This window comes from Fundulus heteroclitus, chromosome 9 (genome assembly GCF_011125445.2).
Source record: "Fundulus heteroclitus isolate FHET01 chromosome 9, MU-UCD_Fhet_4.1, whole genome shotgun sequence".
In the NCBI taxonomy this organism is placed as follows: domain Eukaryota; kingdom Metazoa; phylum Chordata; class Actinopteri; order Cyprinodontiformes; family Fundulidae; genus Fundulus; species Fundulus heteroclitus.
The window spans coordinates 3978797-3996386 of NC_046369.1; the positions used below are offsets into that span (position 1 = coordinate 3978797).

The 17590-nt window shown below is 38.9% G+C and overlaps 1 protein-coding gene across 12 annotated transcripts in view; it reads right to left on the reverse strand.

Annotated features, from left to right (window-relative positions):
• lrrc7 (leucine rich repeat containing 7) overlaps nt 1–17590 on the reverse strand; it is a 130376-nt gene that overhangs the window by 87104 nt on the left and 25682 nt on the right. The gene's annotated exons all lie outside the window — the stretch shown is intronic.

Below are 17590 nucleotides of genomic sequence, written 5' to 3' on the forward strand. Positions count from 1 at the left end.
ATTTATGATTGATTTCTTTTTAAAAAATCTTTTTGTAGGATGCTGCATTTGCTCCAAGTGCCAAACATTTACATTTGGGCACTTAGAAGGACTTTTACTATCCTTTTTGCCCAAAACTAACATAGATTACATTGAACAAGATCAGAAAGGTCAGAGAGAGTGTTGATGATGGAAAAGAAAAAAATGCACTGAGAACAAGGGTTAGATATAATCAATATCCAACAATATCATCATCATTTCTGAAAATCAGCTCTTTCTAGGCAATACAAATAACATCACAGTGAAGTTTACATTCTGTTTGACTTTGAAAAGCCCATGTTCACAGCACACACCTTCTTTTGACCATGCCAGCTCAGGCAAAGGTTATTTTTTGGCAGGATATGGAAGCGTCACATTGTTAAGCAGGTGGCTTTAATAATGTGTTTGGAGTAACATGGAGCAGACAAATCGTTCTGCAGAGCAGAGAGGTACAGGTTCCCTGTCTGCACAGAGAGAGGCAAGAAGAGGAGAAGAGTATATACACTGGTGTGAAGCCTACGAGTCACGACACAGAGTGGCTGCGGAAAATGTTTTAAAGGAGCGCCACAGCCATGGTGACGTTGTCTTTACAAGGCAAAGTCAGGTGTGAGAGACTACATTTGTATGAACCTAGACTCCATGAGACCGCTAACTCACGATTTAGCTCCTTTCATTGCTTAGATTTGCTGGATTAATGTGCTATCACAGCAGAACATATTTCATACTTCAATGGGGAGTGATGACACAAAGTGACAATGAAAGAGTGTTACTTTCACTGGGTATTTTCCTTCTTAAATATCCAAATGAACAAAAGTGCTAGTTTTCATTTAGATGCATTTTTTGACATCTTTTTGACTGTATGGTGCATGGTTTGTGTTTTAAGGGCTCAAAATAAGTATTTTAAGGTGGCTATTGTTCATCCTTAATATCACATTTTACAGTTGCAGTTTCAACTCCAAGGATTTTAGTGAACCCCATCCAACGTTGTTTTCTGAGGCTGAGTGGCTCTCTTCAGGAGGGAAATGTTGCTTCCAGGCTGTACGGCAACAAAGGACGGAGACAAACTGTGTGCCCAGGGCTGACCGTCTTCTCGACTCTCAAAGTCTAACCCTGTGTGAGTTTTCACACAAACTCACTAATCCAAATATGATAATAATAAAATAATGTGTTTTTGTCTGTGATTAATGACTGTGTTGTACCGTGTATGCTGGAAGACACAAAAACAGTACAACAATGACGACGATGGATGGATGCAGGCCAGCTGACAGCTTTGCCAGGGCCTGGGACAACAGTATCTGTTTTGCACGAGAAAAGCTGGCATGTTAGGTAAAATAAGACATTTTTTGAGCTGATGTTTATCATCCAGTCCTTAATCATTTTTTCCCATCCGTTGTGGGAGGCAGAATAAAACAAATACTTTAGAAATTCCAGCTATCTGCATCTGTTGGCAGTCCCTTTGCCCTCACTGAGAAAGGCATCCGTCTTATCATTACACGTACAAGTGACTCAATGAGAAATGGTCATTTTAGTCGGCCATAGTGCAGGATTGTCTCAGTTCCATTCATTGAGGCATATGCTTGGTTCTCTGGTGTAGGATTTAATCTAGAGGTGAATGTAGCCTTTTCTTTACAAGGAGGTCCATGACTCCTCAAATTCGCTGGTCCAAAGCGGTCTGCTATCAGATTCCAAAACACGGAGGGCGACTGTTTAACTAAACAACAGTACAGTGTTGCTAATGGGTGCTAAATCTGCAAGTTACAGGTCTAGCACCCCCAGTGGCTACAAGTTACATTGTGCTGTTTTAAGTTTTCTGTTTACTTTGTATTTATGCTGAACATTTTCTGTTTCACGTCAGTTTGACAATTAATAAAAGGCTTCCTTTTGTCATTCTTTTTTTTTTCTAATTCAGTACAGACTGTATTTTATGACATACCAAAATTACTTTATTTTTGATGTGTGTTTATTTACATGGGGCACAATGATTTGACTGGGGAAAATTACAGCACAAAATGACAAATCCAACCATAAGTAATTAGATAAGAGTGGACTAAAACTAATGATTATTAGATGGATAATTTATAGGTCTGCTACCTGGTCATCTGTCTCTCCCTGAGTTTTATCTCCCTCTCTTTGATCTCTTTCTGGCCTCTCTCTCTTTCTCTCATCACCCTGGTCCTGTTCTGCTATCACTTGTCAATCTGTTATAAAAACAGCTCACAAAAAAGCTGGGAAGCATTGTGCAAAAAACTGGGTAACATTGTAAGCATCAGAGCCGATTTCATGGTAAACATAAAAGACAGAATAAGTAAATAAACTTTGAACCTTGTTTTGTTATTACCACAGAGTGCCTCGTTATGTACCCTTTACCTCTTTAAAGGGGACATAGCAAGCTTTCTTTATACATTTAAACCATTCAGTCGTGGCCTATATAAAGTGGAGCTGCAAGGCTTTGGTCTGAATTCCACTTTATTGTTGCTCCGCAGCCTTTATTTTACCCATGTTCTGAGGTGCATCTGAAAGCAACTCATTTTGGTGCTGTCTCTTTAATTCGTAAAATTGGAAAGGTGGACGTCCATGACCTTGTTTAGCAGTTATGCGGTAAATACTGAGAGGTAATTGTTAAAAAAAAATATAAGGAATAGAAAAAACTAAACTTAGTTTAGACTTAGACTTAAAAATATGACCCAAACAAAGTATAAAGATATCTACACAGCACCTGGCGAGACTAAATTCAACTTTCTGCATTCCTGGAGAGTCTAAGAACACAATAAATGCATATAAGGGCTAAAAAGGTGGATTTAGCATGAAATGTCCCCTTTTAATATTTGAATAATAAAAGGTTTACCAAGATTTTCTTGGTAAAATCTCCTTTTACCAAGAAAGAAAGACTCAAAGAAATACAACACATGAGCTAAAATTATTTCTACTTTTAAGCAGGAGGAAAAGCAGCAAAGCGTTAGTCGATCCTCCTGCAACAGAATAAGGCTGTTCATCAAAATGTGTCTTACTAGATCAGATATAAGAATGGAAGGCAGGTTATAAATGGTTTTGCAAGCTTTTCTTCATAAACCATTTATTATTTACCTTCTAATTCACAGTTGTGTGCCACTTTGTGTTGGTTTACCACATAATATCCCAAATGAAATCCATTGATGTTAATGGTGGTATCAGGGCAAAATGGGATATAAATACAATTTTTAATGCTCAATAGCTGGATGCCAAGTTAAAGCTTGAAAGAACATGGCACTTAAATTACATACACCTTTCTAAGTTTCTAAATTAGCCAAACATTCCTTTAGATTAGGGGAAGACAGTTTTCCTTACAGCTTCTGTGAAGTCTGCCTCGAAGTACACAGCTCCAAATTAAATTAAGCACCTAGTCTCCCCTGACTGATCACCTTCTCTTTCACAGCCCCAACAATATTGACTGCTGAAGCTGCCTCACTGTCAAGTGAATAATTAACTTCGGTGGGAGCAAAGTTTGGGTAGCTGTCCTTTACATAGAACTGCAGAAACTATTAAAAAGGAATTGATAATTTGCCTTCCTTTGACATGGCACATAAGAATTTTTTGTGCAATGCTCTGTACTTCACCTAACTGTGCTACACATTGCTCAGCTATGCATCACATTAGTATTATCCTTACATTAAAGGAAAGAGAAAATGCTTTCAATCTTCTATTACAATCATGCTGTCCTAAAAAAGCTTATAGATCCAATAAATCTGCAGCGAGCCGTTCCACTCTTTACCTCGGCCAGTTGAGCTGCTGCCTCTGAACTCCAAGATCCCTAGTTTGACTCCCGGTTAGCATTGATGACTTCATAAGCCTGGCTAGCTCAGTCGGTAGTGCATCGGACTCTTAATCTTATGGGTTATGGGTTCTGAGCCCCACGTTGGATGAACATCTTCATCGTTAGTTAGCTAGTGACATATAGTAAATTAGATATGATGCCAAGAAGATTAGCGTGGAAGACACATGATGATTATGAAGTGTTTTTTTGGGGGGGAGTGGTGGCCTAGTGGTTAGAGCAGAGTGCTTGTGTTCTCAGGAGGCTGCAAGTACTCGGTTCAAACCCTGTTGATTTCCTTATGGGTCCCTGAGCAACACACCTAGCCCCAGCTTGCTCCCTAAGGGTGATGGGTTAAATGCAGAAGACACATTTCGTTGCAATGTACATTTGCAATGATAAAGATTTCTTTATTTCACTTCTGCTGATTTGCTGCACGCTAAAACGAAGAGGAACAGCTGACATAAAGAAAAAGTCAGGAAGGTTGAAAAATAAGCAAAGCACGTGGACATTGTATACCTTCTATTAAGTTCTCCTATCATCCTTCGCATAGCAGGTATCCCCCATTGAGTATTTTTTTTCCTGTCCTTGTTTGTGTCTGTCTCTTGCCCTGTCACCCCCCAGCTGGTCCAGGCAGATGGCCGCATTCCTAGGTCTGGTTTTGCTGGAGGGCCCTTCCTCTTAAAGGGAATGCTGCTTCTCTGCTGCCCAAGCAAGCCGCAGAGGACAGCCGACTAAATCCGCTTTTCTGTTAATTGTCTATTTTAAATACCCAAGAATTGATTTTTTATAGGACGCTCATTTTTATAATTACTGCTATGCATCTAACTAAAATTAAACTTTTTTGAAATGCTTGAAATTTGGAGTTTCATTAATTACCTTAAACAAAACTGTATTAGATCTAGCTTGACTTATTTGCTGGAGACATAAAAGACAATTTAAAAAAAAGAGCCTGTCTAGGACTTTTTAGGGATCCTGACTTTGACCCCGCTTTCAGATAAGCCTTTTATTCACCAGCTACCACAGAAACAAAATATCTCTTTCTAACACACTAAACTTAATTAAGCCTTTTATCCACCATCTACCACAGAAACAAATATCTCTTTCTAAAACACTAAACTTAATTGTTTGCATGTCAAATGGCCCCAGTAAACTTACGAGTTATTTTAAATTTAAAAAGAAGTCTTTAACCGTTTCTATTCTTGAACCTTGGAAGCTAATTTACAAGTTAGCTTTTACTTGGTAAATTTAATTACAAATTAGGACATTTAAAAGTTGCATTCCGTATGAAGTCAAGCCTTCTTGTTCGTCCCCTGTTGGCTTTTTTATTTTAGTTCAGTTTAGTGACATATTGTCAGTTCATGAAGAAAGAAGTAATTTCATGGGAAAGATAATTTACTGGATATGTGAAACACTTTTAATGCCGTGACAGCTGGAAAGACTTGAGCATCTGAAACCCAACACAGCACAAAGTGGGAAAAGAACATGAATAAATTAACTCAAATTGAATCCATTAATGCAAATGCAAACTAACTGATGGAAATGTTTTTCAAAGCTGAAACTCTAACGGCCTCATATGAGCAGTCACAAGTTCTTGTCTAACCTAAGCATTCCCATATTTATACAATAACGCATCATTCCAAACAAAAGCCCCACAAACAGACACCTACAAGTGGCCAAACTGGCTTAGTACAGTTAATACAAACCCACAAATCTGAGGCCTACCCTCAGTCACAGCTAGGAAGGATATTAACAATCACTGCATTTTATTGCTCACAATGAGCCATGGGACCTTTCTTAAAGGAAGGAAAAACATGTTGAAGCGACATTTCTATTCAAATTCTATGAATTAGAAATATAAAAACAATGCAGCTTTTCTCAAAACCAGTTTCTGAAGAAAAAATTAAGTAGTGATGTCAGTTTGTCTCTCTGGTTCATCTAACAGCACATTTTTCTTCATTGTAGTGCCAAGTCAGACAGATCTACATGGCTATCCCTGAGCTCTGCAGGACCTTTTCCTGATATTCTGTGGTAAATCAAAGCTGAGAAGAAGCAAGTAGCGTTATCCATTATCATGAACATGTCGGGTGTCATTATTAATAGTTTTTATCTCTTACTGTACGATAAAAATAAAGGCCCATTAAACATTGAAACAGTAATAGAACCTTCCTCTCAATAGCTTGATGGCACTGTTCCATTTGGGGCCAATTCAGCCATTATGGAAATTATAATTTAACAAAGCAGCAGTTATTGTCGGATGTACTTTGAATTCAGTTTAGATTGAGATCTACATTTATAACATTATGTAATGTTTCCAAACTAATCTGAGTTTCAGAATTTATCTTACTGAACTCATATAATAAAGGAATTAGGATAATAAAGACTCAGATAATGAGAATCAGTGAGTGAGAAGGAAGGAACTGTTGGTCATAATTGTTTAAATTTTTAATAATTAACTGAGCTTCCTTCTTAAGATAGACAAACTCCCCAAAATAAATAATAGGAATAGTGTTGGATTAACTCAATACACGCAATAAAAAGGCCAAATATATCCAAGAAACAATCATTAACACAACACACTTATTTCACTTTCGCTTTAAAGCAAAAGTGAAATAAGCACATTCACTTATCAGCTGTAAAAACTGGATAAACACAGCAGGATGTAAAACGGGTATTTTCAAAACAGGATTTACCAGAAAGGTGTGGTTTTAAAACCATTAAAAAAAAACTCCATATTCACAATAAATGGTCAAAAATATATTAAATCACCAGGATGGCATCAAAAGGTATAGTTCTGGGTGATTTCCTGTCTTCATTAAACACCGTGCTGGGACAGAGACTATAGACACATTTTAAAAGGGATTCTGTAATATTTTCAGATGGAGTTCTTCCTTGAGGAATACAACTCAACTGAATAAGACAAAGACCCGACAGAGGCAAATAGTTCAACCTTACATGTTTAAGCCAGAATATGTTTTGGACAATCTACAAGCCATGATTGACGTCAGAGGATGCAGAAACTCAAGCAAAGAGTGACAAGGATCCTCTTCAGAACTTGAACTGTTATAAATCTGTTTACATTTCCTGGTGACTAATCACAGAGGGGATACAGTGGGTGCTTGAAAATATAATTGTTCCGGGTTCAGTCTAGTCTGACTCTCTTCTCAAATCACTTCCCTGCCTTTTTTTATTGCTAAATTATCAAGAAACCTGGTCAGGGTTTTTTTGGGACAGCTGTAGACAAGTAAATACCATGCATTATTTGAAAACCCAAGATATACTTAACAATGTATTGATCTGTAAACTAGTGTCATCATGATGTCACCAAGAGACATGCACAGTGTCTGAAAGGTCATTTGATGTAAACACAAATCATGGCCTGTTTATTTAAGGAAATGCTGCATACAGTACTTTAAAAAAAAATACAAGATATCTATACACTGCACAAAACTGACTTATTCTCTTAAATAATCCTAAATGTAGGATTATTTTTCGAATAGAACTGAATGGGTTGTAAGTGGGACACGCAGACAGACGGCTCAAGCGGATTTTGAGAGCGAGTTTTAAGATTTGTGGTGTGTTTTGACAGAGAAATGGATGACAGTGCCATTAATCCAGGGTTTTTCCTCCGAGAAGGAGACTAAACATGTAAATACAAATAGGTGATTAGAGAGAAGGAGCTGTTGTGCAGAAATGATAAGACGCCAAAGAGCGTTGAAACTGAGTGAGCACTGAGACAAAGACAATCCATCTCTGACACTCTTCCTGTCTGATAGCCATGACAGCTGAGCTGAGAGAGACAGAGAAGGACACCAGGCAGATGCTGTCAAGATAACTCCCACTCAACCGTCTTCCTCGCTGCCTTTTCGTCTCCCTGCACACTCTGCTTTCCAAAAGTTACCCGTCTCCATGACTCTGTGCACCACAAAATGTGCAACACTTAAGCCAAATAATAGAAGAACAATTGAAGCAGTTAATTGCAGCTGTTCTGATTTTTTTTTTCTTCACTGCTAGTTGCTGAGGTTATTTTTGCAACAGCTGGTCAAACGACTATTATTAAATGACTCTGTTGCCTCAAATTACCTATGCACTGTAAATGCCATGAGTCTGGAGTGGATTTCAGTATTTTAAAGACTTTGGCCTAATGGTCCCTCTTTGACTCTCTCATACCAACATGGCAGCATCCTAATGTAGTAGGAATTGTGGTGCCCCAGCTTTTTTTTTTTTCCTTTCAAAAATGGGACTGACTCACCCACGGGCAACATATGGACCAGTAAACACAAGATGCACAAAGACCTGACTTCCTTCCTTCTGCAGCTTACTGCAAACTGGCACAAAAAACAAAACGAGGAGTCTGGGGATAAAATAAATGGGCAAAAAAGAGAAAGTTGAGTAATACTGTAGCAACCTTCTGTAAAGTGCTTTGCAAAAGTATTCCCCCCCTCTTAGCTTTTTACCTGTATTGTTACAATCCACCGTATAATTTAAATGTTTTTAAATCTTATTTCATGTGATGGAGCTGCACAAAATAGTCTTTGTAAAGTGAAATGAGAAAAAAGTGAAAAAAAATAAAAATAAAAACAATCAAAACGGAAACCTGATTTGTGCATAATGCATTTCACCCTTTTGCCATTAAACCCCTACAAAGCCCTGTTGCAACCAATCATATCCATTTATAAAGGCTGGTTTTAGGCTTGACTCTTCTGAGAGGTCTGTGCGGCCACATTGCATCATTTTGTCTACCACGCCCCTGCACAAGTTTCCGCTACAAAAATTCCCGTGCAGAAAACATGGTGGACGAGCAGGAGCTCCTTCTGGTGGTGGTTCATAAATATGGATGATGATTTGGCCCATTAAGATCACTGTGATCAACAAATTGTAAATAATTCCTGAGCAGAAGTCGTTGTCACTCTTGGAAGAAAGTAAGAGTCTCCTACTTCTACATGTAGTGGGGTGTAGTACGCATGGGGTATGAGAGCAATGATGCCTTCTATAGTCTAGGACAGTAGTGCTACTTTGGAGGAAAAGCTGCAAGGTGCATAAATGCTACAGACGTTGCGCTTGCACATCTCATTTCTGCACGGAACATATGAAGTCCACCTGTGTGTAATCTAGGTGTCACACAATCTGTCAGTATAAACACACCTTTTTTTTTGAAAGGCCCCAGAGGCTGCAGCACCACTGAGCAGGAGGCACCACACCATGAAGGCCAAGGAGCTCTACAAACAAGTCAGGGTCAAAGTTGTTCAGGAGTACAAGTCAGGGTGGGATTATACAAATATCCAAATCTTTGGTGTTTCCCCAGAGCACCATCAACTGCTTCCTCTTCAGACAGAACCACATGGTACTACATCAACCTGCCAAGACAGCCCCCCCCCCCAACTCCACCAGAACTCATAGACCAGGCAAGGAAGGCATTAGTCCGAGGCAACACACAGAACAAAGACCCTCATGCATGAACAACAGGGTCTTGTTGTAAGTAATACCAAGAACCGTCTGAGACTCAAACTAGAAATAACTCAAACTGCATCATAAAAACAAACAGAAATAAAATGACATGCTCTATAATCCTCTACATGTAATTAGCCCATGTGAAAGTCTATACATTTTCATAAACTTGAAACATTACAGGAGCCATAAGCGATATTTCACCACTAGATGGTGCTTGAGCACTGTCTGTAGACCAAAACAAGATGTGTAACAAGCAGGCCTCTTTCTACCTTCACTCCAGCTGCAACCACATATTTGTAAAGGATAAAAACACAACAAAACAGCTTTACCTTTCATAGGAACATGTCTAGTGTAGAAGTGAGGAACTCATAACTTTATAATGCTGTTAGTAAGAGAACATTTTGATCTGCTGGGCGTGCTCTCCGCCATGTTGCCCCAACGCTGCGCTGCTATGACGGTGGCATTTTAGGGCAGGGAGGGGCTAAGCCCTTAGTGGCAGCACGTCGATGTGTTAAAGCAACAGAGCAAAATTTAGTCCTTTAATTTCCAAATACATGTCCATTTGGATAAACTGCAGAAGCTGGCGTATTAAAAAAATGAAAACAGCGGTTTCAAATAACATGTACACACGTGTACGGCCACACAGAGAAAACCCTGCAGATTCAGCGGAAACATTGAGCAGCAGTGTGAAATAGTCAAGTGTGTAAGACTGCAACCCGTCACAAACCTACTGAGGCTAAATGAGGAGTGTGAAGCACCTGGTTCTAATCCTGCTGCGTGGTTTCATTTGCTTTTGCCAAAATATTTAGAGAGGACAAAAAAACAGCCCCATCGTATCATTTAAACAGCCATTCCTTTAATAAGCCGCTAAATGTCCTGTGTAGCTGTGTTTTTTTCCCACCACTGGCCTACTTTTAATATTTTCAAACAGCTGCTTTTTCTGAAACTCCAAACTTGGCTTATCACAGTTACATGAAGCTGACCTGACTTCCCTCTTTGTCAGCGACAGGTCAACTCCAGTTTTTTTGTAGCTGTCACAATAGATGCAGGAAGGCTTTTTGTTACAGCAGAAGATTACCAGGAGCCCCACAATCTTTCTAGTCAGCGTGTTTATCCCAAAAACAACGCTGGCTGGAGAGGCATAGTTAGGGACGCAGCATCTTAAAATGAAGGCTGAGGGCTAAAGTGGCATTGGTCAAATCAGCGTTTGGCAGTTTAAGGTAACATTTTAAAAAAAACAAATCAAAAAGAATACTTTGGGTTTTGATGTGACACGTGTAATAAAAAAAAATTGTTGGGTTAATGTTTAATTTAATAAAAAAAATTCTCCAACATAGTTAAAAACTGTAAACATTTTGTAAATAAGAATGTTTAATTTTTTTTGAATAGCAAAAAAAAAAAAAAAACTTCAGAAATGATGTAATCGTTTGATTTTTTTTTAGAACGGTTTATAAACTAAGGTGCTTTAGTTGGGTTGTTCTGATTTTGGCATATATAGTCAAATAACTGAAATGTTAATCTGTTTATAGTCAAGTTGTCTTCAGAAAACGATGTGAGTGTTGCAGCCATGGCCGCACTGTCGCCAGGACTAAAGAGAGAGAGAGAGAAGCAAAAGCTCCAGTAACATCTCTACCCACAGAAAAGAAATCACATTATACCAGATAAATGAAAGAAAAATGCAATAAATATATCCTTTAGAAGACCAGTTTGGAGCAGCTTCATGCAGCCTACAGTACACGCCGTGACGAAGAGGATAATATTTCTGTCTGTTCCTCCTCCCTCTCTGCACACTATTGCACTGCTCTTCGCTTTGCTTCCTTGAAACCCCACAAATATTTCTTTACATGGATTTGGTGGTCTTAAGAAGTTGCTGCGGGTCTGAAATATGTAAGGTTTAGGCAAAAACAAAAAAAAACTCAGGCACGACTCCACCACCTGTACAAATCTAGCCTGAAGGCACACATTACGATGGCTGTCTTTTATTCGGAAGATTGATTATTCTACCCTAAGACTTTCCATATATTTAAGTTCCTTAAGGAGGACCTTGAATTGCATAATCCCCATGATGCGTGAAACCCAATTTAAAGTGTTGTGTAGAGCTTATGTTGTTGATTAAAACCTAAGCGCTAATCATATACTATTTACATGCAACTGCCATATAATGACATATAATGTTCTATAGCAAATTGAAACTATATTGACCAGTGGATTAAGAGGAGGTTGCACGAATAAGCAGGTTTCTCTATGTTATTGGGGTTTTTTAAGCTGATTAAACCAGCCATTGGATCTGTTCAATGAAATGCATTGTGTCGGTCCCAATGAAAAAAAAATAAATCTCCCAACCTGTTGTGTTGAAAATTTACTCCAATTATGGAGTGACACGTGGTTAATAAAGTTGTAGCAGCACGACAGTAAATTCCCTAGTTTCTGCAGCCATTGTGATAGATAAAATGGATGTGATTGAAGGTGTCTATCAGGCTACAGAAATGTCCACAGAGATGGTATTTTAGTTTTTTCACCTGCTGCCCTTCTGTGTGATGTTATGACTTCTGAAGAACTACCCCACACCACCTCCCCTCATCATCCTCATCAACACTGTGTCTGCTGTGAATCACCTCCAGTTCCTAGGAATCCCCCTTTCTCGGAACCCGAGATGGTCCTCACACATGGACAATGTCCGAAAGAAACCCCAGTGAAGACTTTACTTCCTGCAGCAACCCAAGAAGTAAAACCTTGGACATCATCTTCTACCCTGCCATTTTTCAGTCTCTCTGATGTTCGGCCATCACTGTGTGGTTTGGCTCATCTGTGTAAAGAATTATGCCCTGCAGAGTGTTTCATAACCTTCTCTCCATCCAGGACTTGTACTGGTCTGGGGTCAGGAAGAGGGCAGATGAAATATCTGCAGACCCCACACATCCTGCACACAAACTGATTAGACTTTCCCTTTAGGCTGACCCTACAGAGCAGTATTTGCAAAAACCAGCTGCCGCAGAGACAGTTTCTTTCCCCAGGCTGTCAATCTGATCAACACAATGAAAACCTTACACCCTTACTAGTCAGCTGTGAAACAAATGAAGCATATTGCACTCTCACAACCTGCCTTTTGCCTTTCTATAGCTGTACACAAACATACATGCATGTACTGTTTCTTTTTTCCTTTATTTTATGCCTGTAAAGTTGTGTCTGTACACTGTTAATGTTTAAAACTAAAGTCAAATTCCTTGTTTGCGCACACAATATTGGATAGATCTGATACAAAGCGACATAAAGCAAAAAAATAAATAAATAAACATTTATGAAAACCAATACAAACACGGCACGATGTTCCCTGTTTTATTGGTTATATTTTTACAGCGACAAAACTGACAAAAAAAACCCAATTTCCTCTGTAAAGTTGCCATATAACGACTAATTAAGCTTGACTTTCCATGTCCTTCAGCGCGTCGCCGGCAAACTGACAACACTAATATGTCACGACTGGGGCACGATCGTTTTCATCATCATCATCCTCAAATATATCACAATCCGTCCTCCTCATCACAGCACACACACTGCAGATGTACTGGTATCTCTGTCCCCCCCCCCCCCACACCCCCCCCACACCCCCCTTCCCTCGCTGGGTCTCTCTCCCTTGGCCTATCACCATGACGATAGGAGCCGGCACCATGGATACAGTCACTAGGCAACGAGCAGCATCAGCAGCAGTGGGAACAGAAAGAACAGCAGTGTCCTGCGAAAGCTTTAGTGGAGCAGCAGCAAAAAGCAGTCAACTTTTTTCAGATCTGCATACAACCTTTCACTTTGAAGAAGATATATTCATACTTCAGAAGCCTTTTTTTTATTTCAGTCCTCTCTGGAATGCTATATTTAGAGAGTCAAAGAATCTACAACACCCTTGCTTAGACTAAAATAGGTACAGTGTATACTGTTTTAAAACAATCCAAACTATGCAGGGGAACATCCCGACTGAATGCACACAAACTCAAATCAAGTGGAGACCAGTGTAGGCTGTGTATTGGGTTCAAGCAGTGGTAAAGTTTTCAAAATATCACCATTGTCCCTTCACATTGTCCCTGCAATTTAAAACTGCTTTATTGGGATGCAAGACAAAGTGCCGTAGAGCACAATATATCTTCCAGCTGTATGGAGCACCGAGTAATCCAGTGTGGTCTCTCCCAGACTTGTACAGCAGACTACGAATCAGCTGGCTGACAGAAGGTATCATGTTTTCTTAAACTTGCAGCGGTTTGGAAACAGGATTTGATTCCCCAAGTTAAACCAAAGCCATGTGTTTTTAAGTTTAATGCGTTTCCATTTGCTATGGGCCATTTATGAAAATCAGCCCAACGTATGGGGAACTTGTGAGGAAAACTGCAGTACACCTCCGGTCCAGCGGGTGGCGGCAAAAGACACCATAGGCTAATGGCAGGACGGGTGAGAGTTTGTTTGATCTGCTCCAAAGTTTGCCTCACAGAGTTAATATTTAGGGCTTTATGGGCACGTCTTTGCCTCAGCCATGGCGGGAATGACAAGAAGCTCAAAAACACTGACTTTTGTCCTCAGGGAAATTATTTTATATGTTGAATATTGAGCTTATTTGGTTCTTCCTTCCTCTGCTTTCCCCACTCCTGCTGCAGCAGGAAAGCAGGGAGACTGCTTTAAAACTTTCAGTGTGTGTAAAATCAATGCATTGTTAAACCAATGGATCTTATTTAGGTTATTAAATATAGCACACTTTTAGCTTTCTTTTTTTTCCCTTGAGGCATGGTTTGTGGTTTCCAATTGTAAGACTTCACTTTCCAACAACATAGGTTAACAGGAAAAGTCATTCTTAGGGAAATGTGTGTTTTCTGAGTGGAAGGTAAATGAAAAGGAAAAAAATCTGATCATTACTAGTCCTTGTTTTTTTTTTTTGTTTTTTTTTACTGTTACTGATTTTTCTACTCAAGGCTATCATAGTGTGAGAGCATGATACTCATCCCCTGATGGAGACGTACTGAAGGACTTGAGAGTTAGGCTCTATTTTTTTTATTTTCTTTTAAGACTACGCCTCGAGACCTCGAAGGATAGCATGACATTCCACATTAAGCACTGCTCAAATATAAATAGTGTTTCTCTCTTCTTAAGCATTCAGGATAAAAAAATACGATATCAGTCTCTACCAAGGACAGCATTATATCCACTTTTTGTTCATATGACAGAGAGCAGCATTAAAAGCCTGATGGATATTAATACAGGCATCAAAAGATAAGAACTGATCGAAAAAGAGTCATCAAGAAGGATGTGTTGATTTTTCAGTCTCAGCTAATGGTTCTTGTTAAAGCACACATCGTAACATCATGAATTTAATGTCATAAAGCCAAAAAGAAAGGATTTGTTTAATTTGAAAAGGCCAGGAAAACTCAGTTGATCAGCTAGCTTGTTTAGCTCTATTGCCACTGCTTCTGTGACGCTCTGTATTATGACTGCTTCTAGAAACAGGGCTTCACCCCAGAATGGGGTGAGGATTTAAATATTTCATGACATATAACACACAAGGAGAGTTATACTAGTAAACCATAACATTATGACCACAGACAGGCAAAGAGAATGGATCTGCAATGTGTACTGACAATTAATAGCTAAAACTGTTTTACTTAACTATACTGGAAGGAAATAAAATATGTGATGATAATTTATTATCCTGTGAACATAAGAATGCAAACTTCCAACACTAGAAGCTTTGTTGGTAATTATTATTACGTGCCAGTTCCATGAGAGCATCAATAAATGCCCCATTTCAGTTTATAAATGTGACCAAACACAATTATTATGTACTGCTAAGCAGCAAAGCTGCTCCACTCATAGTAATTGTAATGTGAATTAGCATATTTGAAAATAGGGCATTTTTACTTGTTTGAGGCTCTGTGTTATTGCAGTGATGAACCAAAAAGACTAATTGTTTTTAGCATCATTCTAATAAATGTTATAACACATTGTGATAAAATTTCTAGTCCACATGGCAAAACACTGACAAAACACAATAGTGAAACCAAGCTCAGCACCCCTCGGGCATGGCCCAATTTGTGCACGATTTGATAGACATGTAGCTCAGAGACGTGACTATAACTAATTGGATTTGCAATGAGATGGCACATCTAGAATGGCATCGAAGGGCATCAGAAGCAGCACAATGAGTTGACCAGAGTATGTTGCAGGAGGAACTGACGGCACTTGTAGTCTTGTTACCACCACTTTGCAGATTTTGATAGGGGGGGAAGTTTTGGGTAAGCATGAGGTTTGGTAGTTGTGTTGTGCAACTGCCCTGTATCCATTTTACAACAGAGTATGAGATGAAATGATCTGTGTATCCATGTGCTCCAGAATCAGGCCCCTGTGATATCCGTCTTCCCACCATGATGGGAAACTAAAGAACCATCAACCCTTTGACGCCACCCAATCCTCGCATTCCCTTCAGTACAAGAGCAGCTAGCCCTACAAAGGAATGACTCAAAGCGTCCACTCTACCTCCAAACATCCCTGCCGCCAATTCACAACCATCTGTGCCAACTTGTTGGTGTTTCAATCTGAAACTCCAACACATCTCTTTCCTTCATCGTACAACATAAAATAAGTGCAGCAGATAGATGGTACTTTGTCTGTAACACAAACAGGAAAGCAAGCGCACAGTCAAGGAAAACTGTGGACATCTTTTGCTTAAGGGTGGTATTTTCTATTCTTTCCAGCACGAAAATATATTTGTGGAGATAGAGAATGAAAAAAAAAACATTTAATAACAAAGACAAAATAATGTTATATGATTCATATAGCAGTTTAAGAACTCATAATATTTTCTACCTTATCTTCACAAAGGTTTGACTCAACATCTCATTAAATACGATAAAATGGCCAAGGCATGAAAACAACCCTATTTTAAAGATGCATAAAAAGAAGGCACACATCACGAGAACACGCATGTATATTTTCCTGAACAGAACATCATGTTCTGAAACCATAGAGCCACAGAAATACTATACACAGAAATAGATAGCACAGCATGGTGCATAATCTCAAAATCTGCATGTTGGAATAAATAGACGCAGACACCATCTCAGCTGCCTGGTTTACACTATGACCAAATCAATCAATCAATCAATCTTTATTTCAGACACAAAAGAGGTCCATAGTAAAAAACAAATGATAAAGAAAAAGAAAAAGACAAACAGAGAATATGTCCTAAGAAGATAGGACATCTCATATTTGACTGTTTGGAAATCCTACAAACTAAGCCTATTAGTGGAGATTGTATGGCCCCGCTGAGGAGAAAATAGATTAAAAGAGGCATCTTATAAGCGGCACAGAAAGATGGGCTTTGAATATGTTGCACCGAAGATTAGAATTAAATAGTCTCTTTGAGTACAAGGAGGCTAGTTTTGCATGTGTTGTAAAGTCAGAGAAGGAGAGCACTGGGCAGCATCATTCAGTGAAACAGAAAAGATTAGGTCCAGACAATAAAAAAAAAAAAACGTAATAAACCAGTTAGCCAGATGGTGAACAATGAGCCTGTGTCATTACAAGCTTGTAACAAGTGTGACAGATTGGTAGGGCTGAAATGTGTGCTGGGTAGGATGCACTACCTCAGGGTGGAGGACTTAACAGGTGTGTGTGTGAAAAGGGAGAGAGAGAGAGAGAGAGAGAGAGAGGTAATGTTTGAAAGCATGACTCCATGACGGCAGAACAGTTACATGTCAAGACAGCAAAGTGTATGACTGCATCGTATATCATCCTTATAACAACACACACACCTCCCTGCAGGTATGATGGCACCATTAATTCATCACAGAGCCTGAAGGTCCAGAGGATGATGGTCTATTTATATGTATATAGATTAGTTATAGCAATCTAGGAGGGGAAAATACTGAAATGAAACATATAGTAGAGCAATCACGCGTAAGCTATTGTAGTGAATTGTCTTATTCCTCAAGCTAATTCACAAAATGTTTCATATATATATATATATATATATATATATATATATATATATATATATATATATATATATATATATATATATATATATATATATATATATATATATAAGCCGAAGGCAATCTTCAACCCTGGTAGTCAATAAATATTTATTCTATTCCTTCTGTAATGGATGGACAAACTGTCTCCACTATTAAACTTGGGCCAGGATATTAAAATAAAAAACAATAAGTGTACAATCCTGATGAAACATTGGGAAATAACGATCTGCACTTTGAGTATCATAATCTGTCATGCTAATCAGATAATCCATTCAGGGATCCCCGGCGCTAACACAGACTGAATGAGGAATACTGCAGCAGG